This window comes from Oncorhynchus tshawytscha, linkage group LG09, assembly GCF_018296145.1.
Source record: "Oncorhynchus tshawytscha isolate Ot180627B linkage group LG09, Otsh_v2.0, whole genome shotgun sequence".
Lineage (NCBI taxonomy): Eukaryota > Metazoa > Chordata > Actinopteri > Salmoniformes > Salmonidae > Oncorhynchus > Oncorhynchus tshawytscha.
In genome coordinates this window covers 31917245-31932386 of record NC_056437.1, presented here as the reverse complement: position 1 = coordinate 31932386, position 15142 = coordinate 31917245, and the positions used below count along the sequence as shown (strand labels likewise).

The window sequence follows — 15142 nt, the reverse complement described above, 5'->3', positions numbered from 1 at the left end:
TAATTGAGTTATTTGATTTGGAATTTTAGGACCCCTTTAGGTATATAAAAAATATATATTTGAAAATGATTTGTTAAAATAATGCATTTGTCCTTTGCTACTTACTATAGCCCATAGAAATGCATTGAATAATACAAATTCATGAATGGTAAAAAATAAATCATAAGAAATAATATTTAGAAGAGTCTGTCCTTCATGTAGGAGATATAAGAAAGCACAAAACTACCTCCATACTTCTATTAGTTTGTATGGGTTTCCCTCAGACGAGTCCCGTGACACTTGTGGGAGTCGTAGAGCAAAACGGAGACCATTGTGTTTCTGAGAGTCTCCCCTTTCCATAATAGTTTGTAGTCCACACTGTTCAGACGCTACAGATGTTTTCGTAAGAAGACCAATTTTCGGGATGTTTCAAGGTCTGGCAAACACCTCTGTAGCTCGGCCACCTTCCACTGCAGATGCGGAAGACATAGGCGGATTGAGACGCAGCCCATGCCAAACTGATATCTCTAACTTAAACTGACAGATATTGATGGGGATGTTTTTAGTATGTTACTTAGATTGACGCATGGGTGTGTCAATAGACTCTTAAGGATTGAATAGATGTGATAATTTAGTGATAGCATTATGTCTGGTGTAATGAAAACTGTAAATGTCCATAATGATTTTGAAACTGCCTTTTGAGAAGTACATAGAATGCCTTGGATCGGTATCTCTTGTCATAAATTGAAAGGGGAAAAAAGATTCATAACAGTTTTCAAAAGCACAACGCCTGCTCTGGTCCTATTGTGAAGGCTCTGGTCCACTCTCAGGCATACACACACAAACACACATGCTGACACTGAAACAGACACAGGATGACGGATCGATTGCGGAGTGACAGCGGTGAGGAAATAGAGAGAGATTCAGGATTTACATCGTCCTCTAACACGCTCATATAAACCCCCCAATGATAAAGAGACTGCACTCTGACAAGGACACACACCCAGCCCTCGTTTGGCCACTGAGGAGTTAAAAGATTTGCTGTCTTCTTTTTCCCCCTCTCTCTTCGCTCTTTTTTTTAAAAAGCAGATTTCAGCGCAAAGCGAATAACCTTTGTGAATTATTTAGTTTATTGACCTCTTCAGGGATTTAATATGAAGGTCGTTTCCTGATGGCAGAGCGAGTGCCGACGGGGTCCTCAGGTGACACTGGCAAGGTCGCCCGTCTCCCTCCAGTTAATAATATATTTGTCACACGGAGTGTGTTAGCCCCTGACACAGTGCTACTCCCTTTCACTTGATTAGCAGGACCAATAAGGGCTGCCAAAGATAATAAAGGATACACTGGCTTAAGGAGATGTGTTAAATGTCCCCAGCATCTCTCTCTATCTCACACACACCAGATACCTACACACACACACACACCTCTCTCCCCTCCCTCCCCCTCCTCTCTGTTCTTGTTTTATTGTTTCCCAGATGAAGGTTAAAGGGAGATGCTGAACAGACAGAACAGCCTTGGTGCCTTGGAGGTACGGCTGAGCCATGGCGCTGGGGTGCGGCTGTGGGCAGGAGGAAATACCCACACTAGCTCAGCCCCTTCAACTCTCTGCTCTCTTCTCCTGTGTGGTGGTGTGTGTGTCAGAGGGGTGAGGCTGCTCTGCCACAGGGCCAAGGGGCCTCAGCATCCCACGCACACAGGGCCAGCAGAGGGGTGCTGGTTCCTGACCGAGCAGTCACTGATAATAATCAAGGAGAGCTATCGAGCCTTATTAGCCCTGCCATTTGGCCAGGATGAAGCGCAGGAGCGAGCCCAGGTGAATTATGGGGGAATGGTGAAATGGTTTATGGTTTGGGGTAGCAAATATTTTGTGGCACAGTGTTGTAATTAAGTTGGTGCAGATTGTGAGGATGGAGGTGGCGGTAATGGAGGTTTTAAATCTTTTGAGGCGTTTGTCTTATGTGCTACATTATTGATTTGATTGTATGAAAGCCCAGTGATAATAATGGAGGGTGGGTTTGTGTGTGTGTGTGTGTGTGTGTGTGTGTGTGTGTGTGTGTGTGTGTGTGTGTGTGTGTGTGTGTGTGTGTGTGTGTGTGTGTGTGTGTGTGTGTGTGTGTGTGTGTGTGTGTGTGTGTGTGTTTGTGTGTGTGTGTGTGTGTGTGTGTGTGTGTGTGTTTGTGTGTGTGTGTGTGTGTTTGGTTAGGGGATGACAGACAGATGCGGGTAGCAGGCTGTGTGCTGCTGTGTGTCTCCTGTTTGTCCTCTGACTGACTGAACTAATTTGCATGACGAGGTCAGACAAAGGTAATGTTTACAGCCATATATGGCTAACACAATGTCTGAAAGGGGGTTCAGGGGGATACAGAAACCTACACGAGATAACTTCAACATAATCATTCTGCAATATTTGACAAAATACATAAGCATGGTTTAATCTTTAAACATAAATAACATGACTAATATTTCCATAAAATTGCATCACACATTTTTATCAGATTAAAGGCATTGTGCTATGAAACATAATTAGATGAAATAGCATTAGAAATGGACACTGCAAAATACCTATACTGTTCTATGTTACAGTACGTCAGTGAAAGCATGGGAATGGTATCGATATCACCCCAAAATACAATTTGGAGACGGTAAGACTAGAATCGAGGTGAGATCTGCATTAGCAAGAGGAACATTAGCATGATCAACTGTATGATCACACTGCAGAAAGACACAGTACATTCTCATTAAACCAATACGTTTGGAGAGTCTATAACAACCTTCTATTCTTGACCTTCTGTCTATTATTGCAACTATCCACCATCCACAAATCTGTTGATTTCTATCTATAAGTCATTGTTCCTCCCGCAATCATGTCTCTAGCACTACAATTAGGCTCTTAATACTGGACATCATGTTTGCTAAATCCAGATGAACTCAAGCAACCAACGCTTGCATAGAACATTTGAAGATGATTAATGAAGACAATAGTGGCAATTATATTAAATACTTTCTTGGTGTCTGGGAGAATTAACACTGCTACAGTAGATGTTAAGTACTACAGTACAGTAAGTTGCCTACTGTTCATAGCTATAAAAATGCTTTAGAAATAGTGGTCACACTACCACCAGGGTAGCCTAGTGGTTAGAGCGTTGGACTAGTAACCGAAAGGTTGCAAGTTTGAATCCCCGAGCTGACAAGGTACAAATCTGTCGTTCTGCCCCTGAACAGGCAGTTAACCCACTGTTCCTAGGCCGTCATTGAAAATAAGAATTTGTTCTTAACTGACTTGCCTAGTTAAATAAATAAATAAAAAATTAAAACCACCTCACTTGACCCTGGCTGACATTAGAACAAAGATGTCTGGTACTACATGTAAAACAAGTATGATAACTATGAGTATGCACGCATAGCCCTACTATTGCATAATTTTGAAGATGAATAATTACATGTCTGGTCAAGCCAACGCAGAGGAAGGATGGTGAGCATGTTTGTCTGTAGTCTGTCGACCAGTCATATGCCCTCACTCCTCTCTCTTCTGGGTAACCCCTGCAGTATAGTGGGGCTGGTGAGGCTGGAGAGACTAGAGAGAGGTCACCTGTACCTCAGCAGTGGGCTAGAGAAAGGACACCAATGTAGACAATCACTGACCTCTTCATTAAAGCGGACTGGGGCAGATCTCTAGGGTATGGGTTCCACTTCCAAAGTAGCTCTGCGACTCAAACATTATTTGCAACCAGACAAGCCTATTGTAACAACAAATAAAACAATATTGATTTTGCGGGTGGCAACAGTGACGTGCGTCTTATTGATCAGGATCAAGCACTTATCACTCTCCAGACCTAGAGTGTGCCGGTGTTAAGCGCAGGTCCCAGGTCTTAATTACAACAGTGGCCTTCACAGGGTTCCTGCCCTAATGATGGCCCAATAATACTATTGTGTTTGACCTTATCTATCACCTGCATGGCTAACGCATGGGATCGGATTATTCTCACCCTGCCTGCCTAAGCTGAGATGTTTCTCTTTAACGCTGAACAACTTATCTACCATTTATCCTACTCTGTCCATATGATGGGATTTAATTGTAAGGCTGTGGGTGCTATTGGTCAATGGTGAGAAGTTCACTTGGTGTGTTGTCCACATACCATATGCAGAAACAATATCGTACTATGGAAGCTCTATGGAAAAGTGAAGACATGGTTTTCTATTCTATAATATAACTACAATATCACTGACACTTAGGTGAGTGTTGACATTCGCAAACCACTATAGGTTCTAACATGCATTTTAGGTGTACTGTATATACTGTATAATGCATGCATTTTATTTGCCTCCAACTCATTCAAGGATTTGTCTTTGTTTTTTAAATTTATTACATTGCGGAATAATAGTGAAGACATCAACACTATGAAAAAACACATGGAATCATGTAGTAACCGAAAAATTGTTAAACAAATCAAAATATATTTTATATTCAAATAGCAACCTTTTGCCTTGATGACAGCTTTGCACACTCTTGGCATTCTCTCAACCAGTTTCACCTGGAATGCTTTTCCAACAGTCTTGAAAGAGTTCCGACATATGCTCGGCACTTGTTGGCTGCTTTTCCTTGACTCTTTCGGTCCGACTCATCCCAAACAATCTCAGTTCGGTTGAGGTTGGGGAATTGTGGAGGCCAGGTCATCTGTTGCAGCACTCCATCACTCTCGTTCTTGGTACAATATCCCTTATAAAGCCTGGAGGTGTGTCAGGTCATTGTCCGGTTGAAAACAAATGATAGTCCCACTAAGCCCAAACCAGATGGGATGGTGTATCACTGCAGAATGTTGCTGTAGCCATGCTGGTTAAGTGTTCCTTGAATTCTAAATAAATCACAGACCATGTCACCAGCAAAGCAACCCACACCATAACACCTCCTCCTCCATGCTTTACTGTGGTAAATACACATGCAGTGATCATCCGTTCACCCACACAGCGTCTCACAAATACACGGTGGTTGGAACCAAAAATCTCCAATTTGGACTCCAGACCAAAGGACAAATTTCCACCGGTCTAATGTCCATTGTTCGTATTTCTTGGCCCAAGCAAGTCTCTTTTTAGTATTGGTGTCCTTTAGTAGTGGTTTCTTTGCAGCAATTCTACCATGAAGCCCTGATTCACATAGTCTCCTCTGAACAGTTATTGTTGAGATGTGTCCGTTACTTGAACTCTGTGAAGCATTTATTTGGGCTGCAATTTCTGAGGCTGGTAACTGTCATGAACTTATCCCTATGCAGCAGAGGTAACTCTCGGTCTCACATTCCTGTGGCGGTCCTCATGAGAGCCAGTTTCATTATAGCGCTTGATGTTTTTTTGCGCCTGCACTTGAATAAACTTCTTGAAATGTTCCATATTGACTGACATTCATGTCTTTTAAAGTAATGATGGACTGTCGTTTCTCTTTGCTTATTTGAGCTGTTCTTGACAAAATATGGACTTGGTCTTTTAACAAATAGGGTAATATCTTCTGTATGCCCCCCCCCCTACCTTGTCACAACACAACTGATTGGCTCAAACACATTAAGAAGGATAGAAATTCCACAAATTAACTTTTACGAAGACACACCTGTTAATTAAAATGCATTCCAGATTACTACCTCATGAAGCTGGTTGAGAGATTGCCAAGAGTATGCAAAGCTGTCATCAAGGCAAAGGGTGGCTATTTGAAGAATCTGAAATCTAAAATATATTTTGATTTGTTTAACACTTTTTTGGATACTACATGATTCCATTTGTGGTATTCATAGTTTTGATGTCTTCCCTATTATTTTACAATGTAGAGAATAGCACAAATAAAGAAAGACCCTGGAATGAGTAGGTGTTCTAAAACTTTTGACCAGTGGTGTATTTGTCTAGCTAAGTCAGGTCACTAGACCTTGATAAGAGCATGGGAAATAATACTAAGCACACACCATGCATACAACCATTACATGAAATGAGAAGAAGATATTAGTACGAATTGAACATATTAGATGTGCTTAAATTATTCTTAATGTGCTATTCAAAATTGTACCTATGGGTAATTTCCTATTTTACATGCATCACAGTATGTTTGTCTAGGAAAACATCATTTGAAGGGATTTGTGAAACAGAGCTACTGGTAGAAGCAGGATGTTGGTCATAAAGGCTAGCTATCACACTAAGAGGAGCATATTGTATGTTAAGGTTCTGCTGTCAATCGCTGAACCTCAGGACCATGCAGGTCAATCAATTTGACCTGCATGGTTCTCTCTCTCTCTCTCGTCCCAGATCACTGGAGGAGTGGAGAAAAAAATCTATAGAGTAAAGTAATCAGTGGGCGGAAGATACAGGGAAGGCCTCAGGGCCGCTTGGCTACCTGAGTTCCATTTCACGCATCAGCAGCTGCAACACAAACACACCACGCTCTCCTCGCCTGTCCTCCCATCTTAAACAACACAAGCAGCCCAGTGCTCTGCCATGCTCCTCACCCCTGTGACCTACTCCTCCCCAGAGGAAACTCCCAGAGCGCACTGCAGCACACCAGAGTCTACCTGTCCCGACACCCGGTGCCTGTTATTGATCTCCAGTCGAACACACCACACACCCAATACGACAGGCCTCTCTCTATAGTGTACTATAGCACCAAAATCCTGTAACGTCAGAGAGGCCGTGATGCAATACAACTGCCCATCTCCTCTCCTCTCCCACTCCACTGCTGACATCATCAGCTAATGTACATGAGACAATGACTCATCGCATTCAGTTCAATGATGCCTGGTACATCCATGATACCAGAGGTGGGACCAAGTCATTGTTTTACAAGTCACAAGTAAGTCTCAAGTCTTAGCACTCAAGACAGGCAAGTCCGAGTCAAGTCTCAAGTCAAGACCGTCAAGTATCAAGTCAAGTCTCAAGTCCTAAACTTTGAGTTTCGAGTCCTAAACAAGTCATAATGTGCTCTTCATATTTTTAACAAGGGTAACAGTATATTACATTCACACAAATCATGAATGCTTTTAAAAATATCTATATATGTATTACTTTCCAAATAAACACATTTCCATGGAAATACATGGGAGGCCATAAGAAAGACACCCCCAATAGTGATTGACATTCGAGGATCGCTAAGGGGCGCAATCGGGCGATGTAGGCTTGTACACAATTGCCCAACCTTACACACACACACACTCTCTCTCTGTGTGTGGTTACAGTAGGCTAACGTATGTCAATGGTTTTAGGAAGAGCAGTAACATCAGGCAGGATTTAGGCTACTAACTGCCTAGCCAGTTGTAGCTCAATCTTGGGTGCAATGATCACATTCCCGCACTGACTGACTGTGTGGAGGCTCATTTATTTAACTTTACGTTAGCCTACATATTACACCAAGTAATATGTAGGTGAAGTAATAAAATATATAGCTGTCGGCTATATTAGCCTCGACTTACTGTTCTTTGTGCAGCTTCAAATGTCGAACAAAGTTGGAAATTGTTGCACCTCCGTCTATAATTTTCTTCCCACATGTTTTGCAAGTTACAATCCGTTTTATGTTGATACAGCGTCATCTTTATATCCGAAAATAATAATTTTGGGTATCATTCTTTCCAAGGGCTCCATCTGAATTCACCCACCGACGTTCCTCTGCACTGCCACGCACAACTTTTTCTCAGCTGACACAATTTGATTGACTGCTGTCCGATTCAAACTGTAATCCGTTAAATGAAGAGTTGATACGCTGCAGACTTTTTTTAATAGCACCATTTTTAATATTTGGGCTTGGGGAGGGTATCAAGTCAGTCATAAGGCTTAAGTCCAAGTCAAGTCACGAGTCATTGGTGTTAAAGTCAAAGTCGAGTTGCAAGTCATCATATTTGTGACTCGAGTCTGACTTGAGTCCACACCTCTGCATGATACTATGAAGGAGTGATCTGTGTTCAGTCATTGATCACTGAAAAAACAGTACTTTAGCACAGAGGCCTCTTCAACTTTTTCTTGCCCAGGGACCCACTCCCCGGCAAACCGGCAACCCAGGTACCCCCATCATATGTTAGCATGTCTTGTACAGAAAGTCTTATCTTCAGGTGAATGCAGACATCATTATACGCACGATAGAACAGCAACTTGTTTTAGCGACGTTGCTCTTGAGAGAATCTGTCGTACACCCGACAGTTGCTGAGGGGCCGGTGATAAAGAGTAACAATGAAATGAAAAGAAGTCTTCGCACACTCAGGATCAATGCACAATTTTCTATTTAAAATTACAAGCTAAGCTTTTGGTCGTCAGACTTTCATCAGAGCTTTTACCATGCTGCACAAAAACAAAGGGACTGGGAGTGAACAGTGGTGCTGTTTCCCATAATGCAAATTCCATCTTTAAAGTATCACTTGTGGTTTTGAGTGTATTCCTTCTTTCTTGTAGTAAGTTTTACAGTGTGCCTGGTTTTACATTTAGGTGACCTAGAAGACCAATGGTGGGTGCAGGGTCACGTTGGGTGGTAGAAGAGGGAGCAATGGCTGGGTATTTGTTTAACAATTGTAAAATGCAAATGACAGTGTATCCTGAAGCACTGCTGTACTAACAAAGGACCAAAGGGAGAGGTCAGAAGTGTTTTACAAGGGGCCAAGGGAGGAAGAAGGATTGTAGATGGCTTTGCCATTACATCTCAATGAGATGGATTTATACATGAGGTGAGAGAACCTCAAGATGGGATGGGTCTATCAATGGTTCCTGTGGAACAACAACACACATTGTCTGGCTCGACTGTAAACTCTCCTTCCAGACTCATATTAAACATCTCCAATCCAAAATAAAATCTAGAATCAGGTCATCTATAAGTGTATACTAGGTAAAGCTCCGCCTTATCTCAGTTCACTGGTCACGATAACAACACCCACGCGTAGTACACGTTCCAGCAGGTATATCTCACTGATCATCCCCAAAGCCAATACCTCATTTGGCCACCTTTCCTTCCAGTTCTCTGCTGCCCGTGACTGGAACGAATTGCAAAAATCGCTGAAGTTGTAGACTTATTTCCCTCACCAACTTTAAACATCAACTATCTGAGCAGCTAACCAATCGCTGCAGCTGAACATATTCCATCTATAAATAGCCACCCAATCTACCTACCTCATCCCCATACTGTTTTTATTTTTATTTACTTTTCTGCTCTTTTGCACACCAGTATCTCTACTTGCACATCATCATCTGCTCATTTATCACTCCAGTGTTAATCTGCTAAATTGTAATTATTCGCTCCTATGGCCTATTTATTGCCTACCTCCTCATGCCTTTTGCACACACTGTATATAGACTTTCTTTTTTTCTACTGTGTCATTGACTTGTTTATTGTGTTATTGGCTTGTTTATTGTTTACTCCATGTGTAACTCTGTGTTGTTGTCTGTGTCACACTGCTTTGCTTTATCTTGGCGAGGTCGCAGTTGCAAATTAGAACTTGTTCTCAACTAGCCTACCTGGTTAAAAAAAATATAAAAAAATAAACATGTTCTCACAGTTAAGACTGTTTTTATGTATCTAGACAGACACTGCCAATAAAATGTAATCAACTGAGCGAATACAATACAAGGGCTGATACGAGGTCGAATTTGGAATGAACTTTAAATCGAACAGTGGAAACCAGGGTTGGGGTCAATTCCCTTTCAATTCAGGCAATTCAGGAAGTAAACTGAAATTCCAATGTTCCTCATTGAAGTGGAATTGACCCCAACCCTGGTGGAAACATCACATGGTAAAGGGGAACTTCACCGCTAGACACTATTTGGGGTGTTTTTCTAGTCTCCTTACATAAATGAATGATGAGAGGGTGTTTAAGACGTAATTATGCAATACAGCTGTATTTCTGAATTTTTGTGCCCAGATAGCTGTGACAATGACACCATTGGTTGATTGAGCCTGCTGCCTGATCTAAAAATGAATGGATTCATGTTTTGCTAACTGTCTTTGCTATACCTAAAATGTACTGTAGTCTAACGTTATAGCTAATCAGCTAACTAACCGAGCTAGCCTCAGTGCCTTTCATTAGGAGCAAAACTGGAGAAATGTTTGATGGCGGAGAGTAAAGGAATGACTTTGGCTGTATGACTCATATTAGTCTTGGAGTAACTATACCTGTGTGTTGTATCCATCTTGCTAGCTAATGTGTGTCTGTGGGATACCTCATATTTCTACACCATGCTGCTACAGTAGGAATTACAGACAGTACACAACGATTGCCCATGAATGTCTGATAGCGTTTTCATCTTTCTCTTGCAGACAATATCGCTTGGATACAAAGAATTTGATGACTCTCAAAAGATGTGAAAGGTCCCATAACAACAATCTCCCCTTGTATCAAAGTGACTCCGAACACCTCACTGCACCATCCACACACACCATATGCAAGTATTCACTTGGTAGAACTGTAGTATTCATTATAAGCGTTAGTGGTATATTTTTCTTCTACTGTATATAGTGTATGTCATATATTGCCATAACTGTTCCTGCATACTGCTGTGTAAACACACCTAGGTCTCCAGAGCAAATACACGTCTTGAATACAAGCCACGGGTAATTATTTGCTATATCGACAGACTAATCTACTGTTTTATTAAAACATGTTTCCTTGGTAACAAATTAAAGTTTAAATGATACACCAACCCCTTGCATGATTTGTTTTATCAGGAAGATTGAAGCTAGTTTAACCAAATACATGTCATGAATATCACAATGAATTCATCCAGAAGTTGAAGTCAACACTTTATTGGTTTCTGATGCACCTGGAATTGTTTACTCACTGAATCTAATACATTCAAAAATATTATATAACACCATTATATACATATGTACAAGAGCTAGAAATATCTATACCACAATGCAGTTGTGAGCATACTGGGCATTCTATATTATACTACAACATCAGTCTAACTGAATATGTACGTTGTGTTGCCTGAATGTTCCAGGCAGGGTCCTGAATGTTCTTCAGCTGGTGAACCTCTTCTTGTGTTGGGTAATGGCATTTGGTTTAGCAGGCTTTGGCGCTGTGGCGGTGTTCTTCACCACCCACTGCTTCGACCTCTTGCAGAAGCTTTGTATGTACTCCAAGTCTCCTGGAAAAACATGAAGACTTATCATGGGGGTGTGTAATCATACAATAAACCATGTTCATCTCTAAACAAAAAAGGGGGTACAGTAGACTGGTATGTGTTTTGTTACACAGTCAATAATGGGGCATTGAGATGGGCTGTTAGCAAAGATGTGAAAAGGTTGCGGGGGGCTTGACTTGTAGACCATCTAGTCATGTATAGTTGTGTATGAGCACCTACAGTTGTGCTGTTGGGTAGACAAGCACTGCCAACAATAGAGTAAATAGGCTAGATGAGTATACTAACAGCCCCTCTCCCTCATACCAAAGAACTGAATGCAAGGGTGTAAAAAGTTGGAGGGACACCTGTCTTAGCGTATTGGTTTAGCTTTAGCGTATTGGTGACTTTGTTTTCTCAAGAGGGTATTGTGCTTTCATAAATACCTTTGGCTGTCCTGGCTTGTTTCAAAGTCAGATGATGTTGAGCTTGAACTTATTCCAGCCTGAAAGCTTTTATCTATCCAACGGGTCCCCCTAATGTCAATAATAATAACAGTAGGGGGTGCTTATTTTGCCTTGTTTGCATATCCCAACCCCCCTGAGCTTGATGCTATTGCCGCTGCAGATGTTGATGGGGTGGGACTCTAAATAAAACCCATAATGCTAGTCATGTTAGCCTATGCGGTAGTTAGCTAGCTAGACAGCTAACGTAACCTAACGAAGCTAATGTTAGCTTGCAAAGTTTCAAATAACATCGCCAGATAGCAGCTGGCTAGTTACATTATTATGCTTTGGAATGTCTAGCCAGCGCATTGTAAAGCTACCTAGCTAGATTTTGGTTTAGATAAACAAATGTAGTTCGATGGTAGTTAACTAGTTAGCTAGATAACGTTATACCTACGTTAGCTCAGCTTGCCTTCTTTTCTGCTGCACTGATGTTGGCTGATCGGATGAAGTCCTCTTTGAAGTGAAGGGGAAATTCACTGGAATAGCATCACTTTTCAATGTTTGACGACATGGCAACCCCATCAGTTGTGACTTCAGTTCCGTTTAGAACTGGCTGAAAGTGCTGGCTACAAAATCAGACATTTTGATTTTTCACCCATCAATTGGATACCCTACTCCTCCACCGGCGGTCCTCCACGTCCTGAAATCGCTATGAATTCTGGATATTGTGGTTTGCTTACAACCAGTAAATGTAGCTGGCCCGTTTCTACCGATGAGATGCAGAAATGCTCGTATTTTTGTGTAGTGAGGAAATTCAACATGTTCATGGCACATCTGATATTTAAAAAACATATCTATGGGCATATATAGTGAAATAGAGCAGCGGTGAAATTTCCCTTGAATCTTCTACTGACCCTTTAAACCAGCCCATCATTACAGGTGTGACAGAAAGACAGTGGGTCTTTGATCGTGGTTGTCTAAGTTTTTTCTCCTACCTTCTCCTTACAATGTCCTAATGGGGCCTTTATGAGAGGGCAGGTGGACATCACAGGGAGCCCGGTCAATCTAATCCCACTGACTGCTGTCAGGTCAGAATGGAGTTGGTGCTGCTTTTATGAGCAGTTTGACTGCGTGGCTCCTCAGAGTCAGAGTCATCCCATTCCTCTGTGCTATGGGAGTGGGTGACTGGGAGAGCAGCGTAGCCCTGTTCCATGGAGAGGGGTCGGTTGGCGTCAAGACTGATTCCCAGGATTTGTGTCTGTGGTGGTGAGATTACTACTTGGTGTAGTTTAGTTTAGGCCTTTCTCCGGCTTCAGCAGAACATGTTCCCAAGTGGCTGGCACGGGGTCACCCTGATCCCTGCTCGCCCATTCTCCCCTCCTCCTCCTCCTCCTTCTGCCTTGTTCTCCTCTCCTTTTCTTGTCTCTGTGTTTTTTTGTGATGTTATCTTTTCACTCTCCTCCCACTCACTGCTGTTCCCTGAAGCTGTCTCGGGCTGAACAGCTCATTGTTTTTGTCCTTGTCCTGGTTTAAAACATGGCATGACTAGTCAGGGTGCTTAGCTGTTTCCTACACAGCCCCCTTTGAAAGGAGGATGGGTCAGAAGAAGGCCAATGCCGACTTAAAGACAATTCATCCTCTCGCAGCAACACTCAGACTGTATCCTACATGTCAGTGTTCATTCTCATATCAGGACTGAACAATACTGAGCCCTGTTAGCGTGTGATTTATATGGATCCATGCACTATACATGATTAATCTTCTTACTGTTTGTAAAATCAACAAAACATCCTCCTTTTTATAGATGAGATGCAACATAATTAAACATCTGAGCGTGTGAACACAGAATGGTGATGCAGCTCAATAGCATTTTTTTTGTATTACTAACGCAGGCAGGCAGCGAGTACTGCGCAGGCATTGCCATGACAAAATTAAACAATCCTCCTTTCAGCTTTGTCTGTTTACATAAGTTGTGTCTCCTTTCAGATTTATTTTTATTCTAATCATGCACATGCTGAGGCGTTACACAAATCAAGAAGGAACTCCTTGCAGATGGGGTGATGAAAGCTGTTCTCTCTGCTCCATGGGGGGGTGGAGGGGGGCTGAGTGATTGAGGAGAAGACATGTTGTTCTGTTCATCATGAGGGCTCTATAATTGATGTGCCCTTTTGGCTCTGCCGGCGTGACCTTAAAAATCTGAAACTCTCGACGAGAGGCACGGCCACTGTCTCAGCACTGATCAATCTCCATCCTCTGCTGCCCTCAGTTCCCCCTCTGTGCCATTCACACACAGACATCACTACTCAAATAATACAGTTTGTTGGTAAAGCCGGTGGCATGTCATCAATAACAGGTTATAGCAGCTGTCATGAGATCTGTGGAATCAAATTAGCAAGCTTGTTGGAAAGCTATCTAGCTAGGCTGAATTGCCAAATAGCATTATGTTACCTTTGTGTGAAGGTATATCACCATTCCATTAAACATCGAAACGACCCCACTCCTGAGATTGACTGGCAATGGGGATCTGACATTGCAATTTGCAATGACCACATAGGAAGGAGCCGGCTGGAGAAGTATTTGGGGAAATAGAATCTTTCAGGCCATTTCTCTCTCCGGAAAGGAGGCAATGAAACCCTTTATCTACTACGTGCCCAAGAATAATTATATTTTTTTCTCTCTGGCCTTGCATTGCATTGTTACTCGATAATTACCGTGGTCCTTGGAGGATTCTCATTAGGGTGTTGACCTTGAGGAGGCTCATGCAACATTGACATCTTAACTAAAGACCGGAACACTTTTCATTCCATTCCACAACACACAGCGCAGGCAGGGACACTCCGATCACATTGTCCGCCGTGAGCCAACTGGAGCGGAAAAGCCAGTGGAAGTTCAGGAAGCATGGATAAAAAACTCTGAATGTGATGAGGTGCTGCAAGGGCAAGATGTCTTTAACGAGCCCCCCTCCCCCTCCTTCCCCTCAGCCCATTACTTCAACCCCCCTTCACTCCCTGACAGTCCCTAGCTCCACCTCCACACACACTCATTACTCCCTCAGCACCCATATCTAGCCATTCCTTCAACCTCTGCACCTGTTCCTACCCCCACCTCTATTTCTCTTCTCCTATCCCCCCTCCTTCCACAAATGTGTTGTTCTGTTGTTGCTTTGGTGAGGAGGGACACAGCAGGGTGAGTAATTCTCCCGGTGATACTACTTCCTGACCTTTCATTACACCTAAGGAAAAGAGGGATTTTTCCTTCCCTCAGAAGCGTCACTCCTCATCCGCCATGACGGCTCCTGGTGCATTGTGGATCTGGGGCTGTGTGTGCCCCAGGAGTCGGGGGGGGAGGGGTCTGTCCTGTCACAGTGTGGAGCGTCAGGCAGTGGGGGCTGAGGCTGGGGCCAGAGACCTAGGGTGGCCTACAGGCTGACAGCAGACAGACCTGCTACTTGTTAGCTGTAACACCTCTAAGCTGAGGAAGATGTCAGCCAACAGACAGCATCACAACCGTCGGGCATATCACCTTTCCACTCATCCGACCCCCATACCTAACCCCCTGCAGCATTTGGATGTGCTCCTGCCTAAAATGCAATTAACATCGTCAATGCTGTATGACAATAAACACAGGTGTGATACTCAGTGTTGGGGAAG

At 42.7% G+C, this 15142-nt stretch overlaps 1 long non-coding RNA gene across 1 annotated transcript; it reads right to left on the bottom strand.

Annotated features, from left to right (window-relative positions):
* Positions 1 to 10703: 10703 nt before the first annotated feature.
* Positions 10704 to 12997, bottom strand: LOC112259355. The gene is made up of 2 exons (XR_002954828.2): positions 11947 to 12997; positions 10704 to 11070 (listed from the first exon to the last, which is right to left on the bottom strand). It is a non-coding gene; the product is annotated as an uncharacterized LOC112259355 (long non-coding RNA).
* Positions 12998 to 15142: the final 2145 nt, after the last annotated feature.